We start from the raw sequence: 12,588 nt of genomic DNA on the forward strand, positions 1-12,588 counted from the left end.
CACAAGTTGTTTGGGAGCATGACTTAAATTTCCAAATCAATGTTTTTTGCTTAGCTTTCTGTTTGTTATTAATTTTTAACCTAATATTGTTGCGAAAGAACTTGACCATATGATACCTTCTTTGAAATGGGTTAAGACTTGTTTTATGTCTAGCACATTGTTCATTCCAAATATATCCTGGTTATCTTAAAATGAATATATATTCAATTTGGGGGTAGTACGTAAATCCGAACTTGTTAATTGGATTGTGAAAAGCTCTTATATTTTTACTTTTTGTTGTTGTTTATATTTGCTTCATCTAACAATTATTGATAGGGTTGTGTTAAAATATTCTGCAAAGATGGTTGATTTGTAAATTTGTCCTTATAGTTTCATTAATACTTTTTCTTCTTTAATGTTAACTATATTTTTAGGACCTGTTATTAAGTATGTAAAAGTTTAAAATTATTATATATACTTTTGTGTGAAGTGAAGTGTTTATCAATATAGAACGACCTGTTATCTTTACGAATACATTTCCTTAAAGTATTTTTATTGCTGTGGTTTTATATTAATATAGCTAGCTACGTTTTCTTTTGGCTAGTATTTTCCTGGTGTGTTTCCCATCTTTTTACTTTCAACCTTTTTGTGTCCTTATGCTTTAAGTATGTCTTATCAACAGCTAAAAGCTAGGTTTATATTTTTATCCAGGCTGTCACACTGTGAATGCATTGGGATTTATTTCTGCTACTTTATGTTTTCTATTTGCCATACATTTCCACGTTTCTTTTTCCATCTCTTGCCTTCTTTGGGATTGATTTGTTTTTCACATTCTATTGTTTTCCCTCTACTAGTTTGAAAGTAATAAACTATAATTTTAGTCTTGGTTCCTCTAGACATTTAAAAGGCTTATTTAATAAGTTAATCGGTATTTTTACCCTCCTTGTCAATAGTGCGAGTAATCTGATCACCATCTTCCTACCCATGTGCTATTTTAATTCTTTATTTTTAACATTACAAATTAGATATTTACAAATGAGACCCTTCTTGCTTCATACAGTCAATGTTTGTTTTGATTTCATTAAATGTTAACCACTTTCTTTGCTCAGCATGACTTTCTGTGTCTCATCTTTATTTTGTATTTTCTTTTTCCTTCTGAAGTTCTTCTGTAGTGTATTGATTTATTTCCTTTAGTAAACAGTTTTTGATTATAAAATTTCTTTTTTTTTTTTTCTTCTTTTTTTGTCCAGAAACACCTGTATTTTGGCTTGGCTCTAAATATAATGTACAGAGGCTTTACAATTTTAGATTGGCAGTTATTATTATTTTCTTTTTCTTAGCACTTTGAAGACACTAGGCTACTGTTTTCCAGCTTCCATTGTATATTGTCTGTGCAGTAATTTTTCTTTTTAATGTATACATTCTATTCTCTCTTTGGCTTCTTCTGAGATCTTCTCTTTTGCTTTGTTATTCTGTGGTTTTACTGTACTGGGATAGCGGCAGATTTCTTTTTATTTATTCTACTTAGAATTCATTTTAAGTCCTGAGTCTGAGTCTTGTCGCCCATCAGATCTGGAAAATTTTCAGCGATTTTGTGTCCAAATATTGCTTCTCCCTCATTCTCTTATACTTTTCTGGAGCTCGGATTAGATGTGCGTTAGACGTTCTCCAGCCTATATTCTTGTCACTTTACCCGCCTCCAGCTAGATGTCTTTCTGTTTTGCACCTGGGTAATAATTTTAACTCTATCTTGAATCCACTTTGCTGGTGTGTCTAATCTATTTAATCCATCTATTGTATTTTTAAAATTTCAATTATTGTCACTTTCATTTCTACAAATTCTGTTTAGTGCTTTTTCAAAACTGCTTGGTCATTTTATAGTTTTTGTTTTAATCATAATTTCAGTGCTCATTTTTATTTCTTTAAACATATAATGAAACATTTGTGAACCACCAAACATTTCTCTAAATGTATATATTTTCCAATTATATCGACAACTGAAGCCTTTCCAGGTCTGTCTGCCACTTGCATGCACTTTTGCTCAGGGTTTCTTGTTTTCTCATGTTTTCAATGATTTTTGAACGTAAGATCATGTTCAGTGGAATTCTGTCTATGAAAATTTAAAGCAATCTGGATGAAGTAGCATTTCTTCAGAGAGGAATTCGCTTCTGTCAGGAACCAGGGGACACTGTCAACCTATGACCCTTGTAAAATAACTTCTTGGCTGGAGGATTTTTTTGGACCACCATTTTTATGCAGAGATCTCCTATCAGTTTCACCTGCTTAGGCAGGTCCTGTGTTTTATCTGTTGTTCCTCACACCTCTTATGGCTCCTCAAACGAAAGCTCAAAGTCAACCAAGAGCACTAGACGCTCCAAAGACAGCCAGCAGCTAAAATCAACGTTATTCCTTAAGTGATCAGTTTCCTTCCGGAGTTTTTAGGACTATCCGTTCTTCTGGCTTTACTCCTACCTCAAATGAAGCCACATTGCTTTTTCCTTCTCATCTTCTTTAATCTTTGGAGTTCCCTAAGGCTGGTCTTAGAATTCTTTTCTATCTGTATGTGCTCCTTTGATTACCTCATCTAGTCTAAGTCCATTAATATACTGATCAGCCCCCATTTATATCTCCAGCCTAGGTCTATATCCCACCGCGTACTTGACTTTTCCACTTGGATGCCCAATAGGTACCTCAAACTGAGTGTCAGATCTTTGCCCTTAGACTGATTTCTTCTACAATTTTCCTTCTTATAATTAACAGCACCCATATCCTTCTAGTTCTTCTGATTCAGAGGAATCATCAACTCCCTGTTTTCCACCCCACATTGAATCCGTAAAAAAATCTTGTCAGTTTTGTCTTCAGAATATATCTAGAATCTGATCATTTCCTATTACCTCCATGGCTACCAGTCTAATCCACGCCACTATCATCTCTTGTCTGAATTCTTCCAATAATCCTAAAGGCTCTGCCTGTCTCTGTCATTGGCCCCCTTCAGTCTATTCTCAACCCAGCAGCCAGGGTGGTCCTGTTAAGATGTAATTCAGGTCGTGTCACCCCTTTGCTTGCAGTCCTTCAGAGTAAAAGCCAAAGTCTTCCCAGTGGTCTAGAGGCCTTAAAATCTGGTTCCCATTACTTCTCTGACCTCATTTCCCACTGCTGTTCCCAGCATCCCCTCTGCTTCCAGCCACACTGGTGTCTCAGCCCTTCCATGAACATAGCAGGCACGCTCCTTCTGGGCTTTTACACTCAGTGTTTCCTCCACCAGGAGCGGTCTTCCCCCGGCCTCTGCAGAGTTCACTCCTAGCCTCCTTCAGGTGTCTACTGCCATGTCGCGGTCTCAGTGCATCAGGTGTCTAGTGCCATGTCACGGTCTCATTGATGTATTTTTGGGCCACTGTATTTGAGAAAATGGCTTCTCTCTCCAACACTCTCTACTCTCTTCCCTACTTTATTGTTCTCCATAGCCCTCATCTTCTAACATATTTATTTTGTGTAAGGTCTGGCACTCCCATTAGAATGGAAGCTTCCTCAGCCAGGGAATCTTGTCTTTCTGGTTCATTGATGTATTCTCAGGACCTAGAACAGTGCTTGTCATTTACCAGGCATTCAATACATAGTTGTTAAGTAAATGGATGAATAAACGAAATAATCAGCCCCTGGAGGAAGATAGAAAAATTCAGAAAATAGAACATGAGTTGATCATTAAAAGGGCTCAAATATTTCTTTCTTTGCATGGAAGAAGGAGAAGAAGAAAGAGGAGAGTTAGCGGTGATTTGGAATACACCTTAAAGATGTAGGTACTTATTAAAAAAAATTTATCAAGTGCTTACTATTATCAAGTCCACAGGGTTACCGAGGAGGTGTTCAGTCCTCATGATGTTCTCAGCTGTAGAAAGGTATCACTTTTTTCCTCCCCTGGTTGTACCATGATCTTATTGTTTTTCATTTCTTCTACTTCCTACATTTCTGATTTTTTTTTTCCATTTGTGGTGCTCAGACCAGAATCAGTTCCTATTATCAAAGATCACACGATCATTTGAAAAAAAAAAGGAATATGGCAATTATTTCTTTGGATGTTTATAGCCTTATTTAAATTTTATCAAACTTATTTCCTAAGCAACCCCAAGAGTGACCTACCAGGGATGACCCATCCTGGCTCATCAGGATATTAATATTTTTAAACATTCTTTATTATGTGGCCATTAGGTATGATTATTTTCCTGTCAGTATAGTGTAGCAACTATGTAATTTTCACTATCCACAAACTTAAGTGTGCAAAAAGTATAACTTAAAAAAAAAACTCCACTTAATTTCTAAATTGAGCCCTTCTTCCACTTAATGACTGGCACTAAAATGTAGTCACCTAGGGGTAAATTCTCCCTGGGGCTGTATCTGAACTGTAGGCCAGGGCTGTGTATCATCAGTGAATTGGAGGGGAACGGCAGCTGGTCCTCTGTGCTCATCATCTGTGCACTGATGCATCCTTGAGTTGAGAATAGTCAGACAATTGTCTTTGGTTGTTGGTCCACACATTCCTCAAGTTGAACCCATTTTGATTTTGAAGCTCTTTCTGGCTCCCTGGCTTTCTCAGCCCTTTGCTCCCTTTCTGGAAGTAAGAGGGGAATGGAGAGTTTTTAGAAGCTCTCCCACACCCCTCTGGGGCTGAGACTCCTGACTACCGCAGACCTACCACCTGGTCACCTCTTTAGCTGCCACACCAGCAAAGAGGTGACTTCTCCCAGAAGTTTCTCAACTTCCCAGGCTTCTCTTCGGAGTCCCAGTCTCCCCTGCTCTCATCGACCAATCCTGGAATTTCTATCATTTCCCCTCTCTCCAGAGTTTGCCTCCAGAGTTTGGACCGGGTGCAGAGAATGTTCTGGCAAACCTGCATCCTCATCAGACTTCATTGCTCCCCTTTCCTAAGTTCCTACCTTAGTCAGTGGAGCTGTAATTTCGTTTTCTGCTGTACTCTTTCCAATCTATTGTTTATGTCATAAACTTTGTGTGATTGAATAGGCTTAGTCTATTGAAACTCAAAAACCCAGCTCTTGAAATCAAAACCTCTGGCATGTAGGACTATTATGTATGTTATGAGTCTCATAGGTCAATTTTGACCTTCAAACCTGAGTGTGATTTGGTTCTTTCTTTTTGCTTTTTGATATCATCCTAATATTCCAGGAGCCAGTGGATGCTTCTGACTTATGAGTGTTTGGGAGCATGGGTAGGAAAACACAAAAGGCAATTGTGGAAAAGAAGTGAGTCCTGGGACTTCCCTGATGGTCCAGTGGGTAAGACTCCACGCTTCCAATGCAGGGGGCCTGGGTTTGATCCCTGGTCAGGGAACTAGATCCCACATGCCACAGCTAAGAACCCCTCGCAGCCTAAATAAATAATAAAATAAATAAGTAAATATTTTTTAAAAGAGAAGTGAGTCCTCTGTGAATCATAGTGGCTTAAAAATATTTATATCCATAAGACTCCAAACAGCTTTATTTAAAAAAAATTCTCATAAAAATATTTTGTGTTCTCATCCTGCTGTCCGAGAGACAATATATTTCTTTAGCTGCTGTCCCTTTTTGTATAGTCTAAAAATAAATGTTTACTTATAATTATAAATTATGATTCTTTTTTTTTTCTTTTTTTGGCTGTACCACACGGCTTGCAGAATCTTAGTTCTCCCACCAGGGATTGAACCTGGGTCTTCAGCAGTGAAAACACAGAGTCCTAACCACTGGACTGCCAGGGAATTCCCATCATCCTTTTTTTTTTTAATGAAATAACCTGAAAGTTTTCCTTATCCATCCATGGTTATTTATGCCAAAGTGTGTGAACATTGTCTTAATCTTAGTAAAGAAAAATCTGGAAATACCATAAGAATATGAAGACCATAATTAATAATTATCTGTATACTTTAAAAATTGACAAAGATTTTTCTAAAGTTTAGTGGAGCTCCTAAAAGCAGGAAAATAGTGATATAGAGGTAAACATCATATATATCCATTTCTATTTCTTTGGAGCTGATGATTTGGTTTTCTGCTTAACTGTCATAAAACTACTAAATATGTAACTTCCTGAGCCTAGAGAGAAGAAGAAAGCCCCTTTTTATACCGTGCTATGGGTCTGTAGTGGTCACGTAGAGAGTTACCATGAAGTTAACCCCTTGAAAGCAGGTCTCCTGGCTGCACTAGGCTGTCTGTTGTCTGAGACCTTCAGTATTGTCCGGGCAAAGCCATGGCTCCCAATAAGCCCGACACACACTCTGGAGGCTCAAATCCCCTCTCCACTATGGGCTTCCTCTAGCTCCCTCCTTCCCAGATCTACAGCCTGAGAGGAGCAGACAGAAGAATTCATAGCATGTGGGGTCTGGGGAGTGAGGGTGGAGGGGGGTGGAGGAGAGGAGAAGCAGAAGAGAAAGCTATTCATTCCATCTTTCGTTTATATACTTGCTCTGGAGATCTCAACACTTTCAGGTGAATCCCATTCCTTCCCAAATGGGATGAGTTAGAATCCTTCCCTATCCCTGTAGTTGGGAAACCAACTATCAGCATGGCAACAGTTCTCAAAATTTAATGATCTAGGAGTAAATAGTACCATATTTCACTCAGTTTTAAATATTTCTTTAGACAAGTCAATTCTTTGGAATTCTCTACTTATTACCCTTTATTCATGCAGAAAGTCTACTCTTGTGTACTGCTAGTATGAGTAAAATCAAACCCACTTTCCTTATGACCAAAAAAAAAGTTGGGACCCATGTTGCTTTGGTTCAAATAATTTCAGAAACTGCAAATACCAGAGGAACAGTAACCAAATTGAAAGAAAAACAACGGTAACCAAACACCAAATTCACAATAACAGTGAAGGCAAATAAAACGTGCTTTAAATACAGTTATCCTTCTTCCCCTCTTTCTTTCCCTAATAATAGAGTATTTATGGGATGCAGCAAAGTAGGATCTGGCATTTCCAGGGTGGATAATGTACACAAGACAAATCTCTAGTTTCAGCGTATAAATGTGTGGTCTCACTGTGATCTTTATGAAGGACTCAACAGCTCAAGATAAGCGTTCATGTTTCAGAATCAGTTAAAGCAAATCACAAAACAAAAACTATGCCAAAGCAAATACAAATACAAGCTGCCTTTAGTTTATGATTTGGAGGTTATATATTTGGTATTATTAGAAAACCAAAAAAGGCACCTGAAGGGAGCTTATCCTCCAAGCACAGGGAAATATTTCTGACGCAACCTGAATTGTTCTGTCCCCAGCTGTCCGGAGGTTGGTCTGGACATCTGTTTTTAATAGTTTCCAGGCATGCCATTGGGAACATGATCCCAAGTGGGTTGACTGTGATTTTTACAAAGGAAAAAAAAAAAAAAGAAACAGACAGCTAATAGATGGTCAATAGAGTTTGGATAGTTCTTAATTTTTAAAAAAAAAATATTTATTTATTTATTTATTTGGTTGTGCCAGGTCTTAGTTGCGGCATGCAAACTCTTAGTTGCGGCATGCACGTGGGATCTAGTTCCCTGACCAGGGATCGAACCTGGGCCCCCTGCTTTGGGAGCGCAGAGTCTTGTCCACTGCACCACCAGGGAAGTCCCAGTTCTTAATTTTAATTAACAACTCTAAGACTAGGATGCTGAGTTCAATGTCATCCAGGCACACGGCGCTTTGTTAAAAGAGGCATTCGGAAAAAACTTTCCATCGTATGATATTTTACGCAAAGAACACCCATTTAAAATGTTTTTATTTCTTGAAAAAGTAAGATGACCGTATGTTGAGCAGAGAGGTAGAAAAGGAGGTTATCAGTATTCTGTCATTTAACTGAATGCTTGTCAGCTGACTTTCTTTAATACCATGGCCAGAACCCTAAAAGCAGCCCCTTCTCATGGGATGAAAGGTGAATATATCCCTAAGGATGTACAAGAGTGAAGTGGTATCGAGTGGGGTCTTACTGTGTTGAGCTCCATTTCAGACAGGGGCAAGACAGGGGCCAGAAGGCTTCCAGAACCCCCCACAGACTCTGCTGTTGGTCATTGTCAGAGTGGGCAAAAAGCACTAGGGCTACTAGAACCAGAGATTGCTGATGTCAAGCCTGAGGTTTTATTTTTCTTTTACTCTGAGGTCACAGTTAAATCCAAGCTAGAAGCAGATCCATTCAGAAGGAAGAGAGAGTTAGGAATTATTTTTGAAATGCCACTGTGCATTGTGCATCCACCTACATTCTTCCCATAATTTTTCCCATCTATCGTAAACATTTTCTAAGTTATCGTTTTACCAACCATCCTCAAGAGGGCCATGGACACAGGAAAATGTGCCTTCTTGAGTCTTGTCCCTATTGATTCATTGAAACTGTATGGAATAGAATGTATCACTTAATTTAATTTTCAATAACTCACTCACGTGGTACAAAATTCAAAAGTACAAAAATGTGTCCATGGACAAATGTTCTTCATACCTCATTCTTTAGCCAATTACTTCTCCTTTCCTGAAGCAACTAGTTACTTGTGGATCCTTTCAGAGATATTCTGTGGGTGTAAGTCTTATTTTATTTTATTTTTATTTATTTATTTATTTATTAAAGATTGTATTTTTTTTTTATTAATTAATTTATTTATTTTTCGCTGTGTTGGGTCCTCGCCTCTGTGCGAGGGCTTTCTCTAGTTGCGGCAAGTGGGGGCCACTCTTCATCGCGGTGCGCGGGCCTCTCACCGTCGCGGCCCCTCCCGCTGCGGAGCACAGGCTCCAGATGCGCAGGCTCAGTAGCTGTGGCTCACGGGCCTAGTTGCTCCGCGGCATGTGGGATCTTCCTAGACCAGGGCTCGAACCCGTGTCCCCTGCATTGGCAGGCAGATTCTCAACCACTGCGCCACCAGGGAAGCCCGTAAGTCTTATTTTAGATGTGAATTTTTTTTTTCCTGGCAGAATGAAGGGATGCTGAGACGATTATCTAGATAATTTTGAGCCGTAATCTGTTATTGAAACATTCAATAACATTTAGCAAGTATGTTTCAAAGCCTAGATATTATGCTCAATATGGTTACTAGGACTCACAAGGAAGTACACCGTATAGTTTCTCGCCTCAAGAATTTATATCTAAGGAGCCCACATGCTGCAAATAAGGAGCCCGCCTGCCAAAACTAAGACCCGGTGCAACTAACTAACTAACTAACTAACTAAATAATATCTTAAAAACAAAAAGAATTTATGAGCCTAACAAAAAGAAAGATCATATGTATATGCATGTAAACATGCTTTATTGAACTAGCACAGTGCATTATAATTTCCTTCCCTTTGACTGAAAGTCTCGGAAACAGACTCTTTCTAATTTATCTTACTCTGTAAGGGTCCTTGCATGGTGCCTGGCACCCAATAGGTAGTCAATAAATGATTGTTGGATGAAAGCGTGGCTTAATGATTTAATGAATGGAGAGCTGCTCAAGAAGGTATGGCAATACTTGGGTGGGGAGATTACCCTAATGGCCTGGAATGGGTGGTGATAGTGAAACAGACAGTAATGAGCAATTGGAATTCTGAGAGTCTGCATCAGGAGAAAGAGAAGATGGCAGGTTCCATGGAAAAGGTGAGACTTGACCCTGAAGCATGGGAGGATGGAAGGATGAAAAGGGGGGAGTCTGAGACCCGTCGTAGGTGGGGCAGAGTGGGTGAATAGCTAAGGTGAGTTAGGGTGGTAGAAAAATGCACAGGTTGCTGCAAAGACCAGCGAGGAAGCAAAGTCTTCCTCTTCAGGTTTGTTGGACACTTGGAGAGGCACGGCAAGATGGAATTGTGACGGGTCCAGAACGTCAGCATAGGGATTCAAGCTTTGTCCCAAAGGTACTAGAAAGTGATTGAAAGCATTTTGAGCTTGGGAATATTTAGGAAGAGTAATCTGATAAACTGGAAGCTGGGAGACTGGCTAGGTATGTATTATAATATTTGAGGCATCAAGTGGTAATTGTTGGGAATGGAAAAGGAAATACTGATTTTATAACATTGGGGTGGGGCGGGGGGAGGGGAAACCAGCTGAAGGCGGTCAACAGGTACAAACTCGCAGCTATAAGATAAATAAGTACTAGAGATATAATGTACAACATGATAAATATAAGTAACTGTGCTGTACGTTATTTATGAAAGTTAGGCAAGTAAATCCTGAGTTCTCATTACAAGGAAAAAATAGTTTTTTCTATTTCTTTAATGTTGTATCTATATGACATGATGGATATTCACGAAACTTATTGTGATAATCATTTCATGATGTATCACATGATAAGTCATGTGATTTGTGACTTATCACATGATGAGTCAAATCATCATGCTGTACACCTTAAACTTACACAGTGCTGTAGGTCAATGATATCTCAATAAAGCTGGAAGAAATAAATAAATGTCAAGTGTATAGAAATTTAAAACAAACAAAGAAAAAACATTTGGGGGATGTACCAAGAGCATCTGATAATTGATGGGACAACAGAGGAAAAGGATTAGAGGTGGTTTAAAGAGAAACCTCAGTTATGTAGAAGGCCACCAATTCAATACCCTCATATTTACTGACTGCCTACTGTATTCAAGGCCCTGCACGTCCCACAGAACAGATGCATTAAATACACACTGAGCCCCACCAAGAACTGAGTAAATACAAATGTCCTTATTGGGATATTCGCCAACTATAGGCATACTCCAAGTATGTGTCACATTTATTGGCATGTCATATTTATTTAATTTTTTTAAAAGGAAAAAAGCTGAAAAACGCTCCTGAAATCCTGTTAGACAACAATCAGAATGCTTAGTCTGCAAGGAAGGCCCGTTTTGTCCTGTTCTTTTGCCTCCTCAGCCTTTGGTTGTAACAATGTTCACAGTCACCCCGAACCCTCGGTCTTTGCACTCCTTGGCTGGGACACTCCAGACTGGTTTGCTCATAAATCCGGAGCTCTTTTAGAACTTGTGGTTTGTAAAAGATTGATGGCTGGTGTCATGTATCCTCCTTCCCCAGCCCACCCTCCGCGGCCGTTCCATAGTGGTATATAATAGTGACACATCAGAAGCCGCAGAGAGAACTGGGAGGGTTGACTTGTTAACAAAGAAATTATAGCTGCAGAGTGCAAATGCCATTCAGAGCCTGGGGAACACGCTTCTTGGCGTTTGCTCTGAGCTCTTCATAAGCTGCTTCAGTCAGTTTTAGTTTTATGAGTTCTTTTTGTTTTTTGGGGTCCAAAATAAACCAGTTTGGGAAGACTTCCCCTCTCCTGCCCTCTTCATTCCATCTCAACACACATGCACACACACACACACACACACAATCTCTCTCTCTCTTCAAACACCATAAATATGTGCCTCTGGCATTTTGTTGTCTACAACAAAAAGCAAAAACTGTCCCAGAATGTGACATGATTTAAAAAACAGTTGAAAAATTTTGGATAAGGCTGAACAAGAAGAAGAAAGAAGAAAGAAGAAATACTCCCCCTTAATCAAATCTTTCATTTCTCCTAGAGCAAGCAGTTCTTAATTATATTTAACAGACACAACAATGTGTCACAAGCTGGTCCAAACAGCTGTGGGAAAGCTCTATTTTCTGGCAAACACGGAGGGGAAGGAAGACCCCACTGGCCAATCAACACGTGCCCTTGGTTCAGATCAGGATCATTTAGGACGTCTGCTCTGGGGCTGTCGGGGGAATGACTGGAGTTTATTTCTCCCCAGCTGTATTATTCTGTTGGTGTTCTTTTGCAACTAAATATTTCAACCAGGCTTTCAGTGGGTCCTTCCAGATCTGTCATCTACACTATTTTTACTAATAGTTGACTGTGGATAGATTGGCATTTCCGTGAGTTCCCTGTTTGGTCCAGAAACCTGCTCAACTTGTCTCCAGCTGCAGAACGAGAGTTTTGTTCTCTGAACCTGTCACTTAACTATAGGTTTACGAACAGAAAATTGAACGCGCCCAAATGCCACGGTTCTTCCCTGCCCACCCACCTCCAATTCCAGTTCCCACTCTAATTGTATCTGCTTGTGTCCTTAGCTTTATGTGTCTGGTCTTTTATGTTAACAAAATATGAATACATGCAGAGGAGAACAACCACGTAAGCATAAATGTTACTGCTTGTTTACAACATATTTTTCAGCAAGAAGATTAAACTTTTTCTTCTTTTTCTATTGCATTTCTTTATCTTTCTTTATCTATTGGATGTAATCACAACCAAATTGTGCTATGGAAAGAAACACATTCCATAATTTGGGCTTATTAAATTTCCCATCATCTTCCTTTTATGTTTCTTTCAACAGACATTTTATCATCCCAGAAGATCTGAGACATTTTCCCATGTAAATATACGTCAAAATCACCAAATTCTTCATTCTTGTTTCTTCTCATGCAGTGTATTGATTCTTTTTCCTTTTCAATTTATAAAATTGTAAATAAATTACCAATTAAACTTTAAATCACTATGCTGATTGTATTCTACTCATTAACTGATAAACTTCTCACATATTTACTTTATGTATCATTATAACTTTCCTCTTTGTCTAATAATACTTTTAACATTAGGCCACATGCTTTGTTAAAGATAGAGTTTTCATTTGAGTTTTTTTCTGATAGAATTTTCACTACTAAGTC

The 12,588-nt window shown here is 38.8% G+C and overlaps 1 protein-coding gene and 1 long non-coding RNA gene across 2 annotated transcripts in view; one reads left to right on the forward strand and one right to left on the reverse strand.

Moving 5' to 3' along the window:
- LOC309608220 (uncharacterized protein C6orf52) overlaps positions 1 to 12,588 on the forward strand; it is a 391,220-nt gene that overhangs the window by 347,586 nt on the left and 31,046 nt on the right. The gene's annotated exons all lie outside the window — the stretch shown is intronic.
- The window catches only part of LOC309608226, an 85,091-nt gene that overhangs the window by 28,818 nt on the left and 43,685 nt on the right, over positions 1 to 12,588 (reverse strand). Inside the window, exon 2 of the long non-coding RNA XR_014232747.1 lies at positions 3,810 to 3,990. This is a non-coding gene — a long non-coding RNA (uncharacterized lncRNA). The remainder of the gene's footprint in view (positions 1 to 3,809; positions 3,991 to 12,588) is intronic.

Source organism: Balaenoptera borealis (assembly GCF_965194805.1).
Source record: "Balaenoptera borealis genome assembly, chromosome: 12".
Taxonomy (NCBI): Eukaryota; Metazoa; Chordata; class Mammalia; order Artiodactyla; family Balaenopteridae; genus Balaenoptera; species Balaenoptera borealis.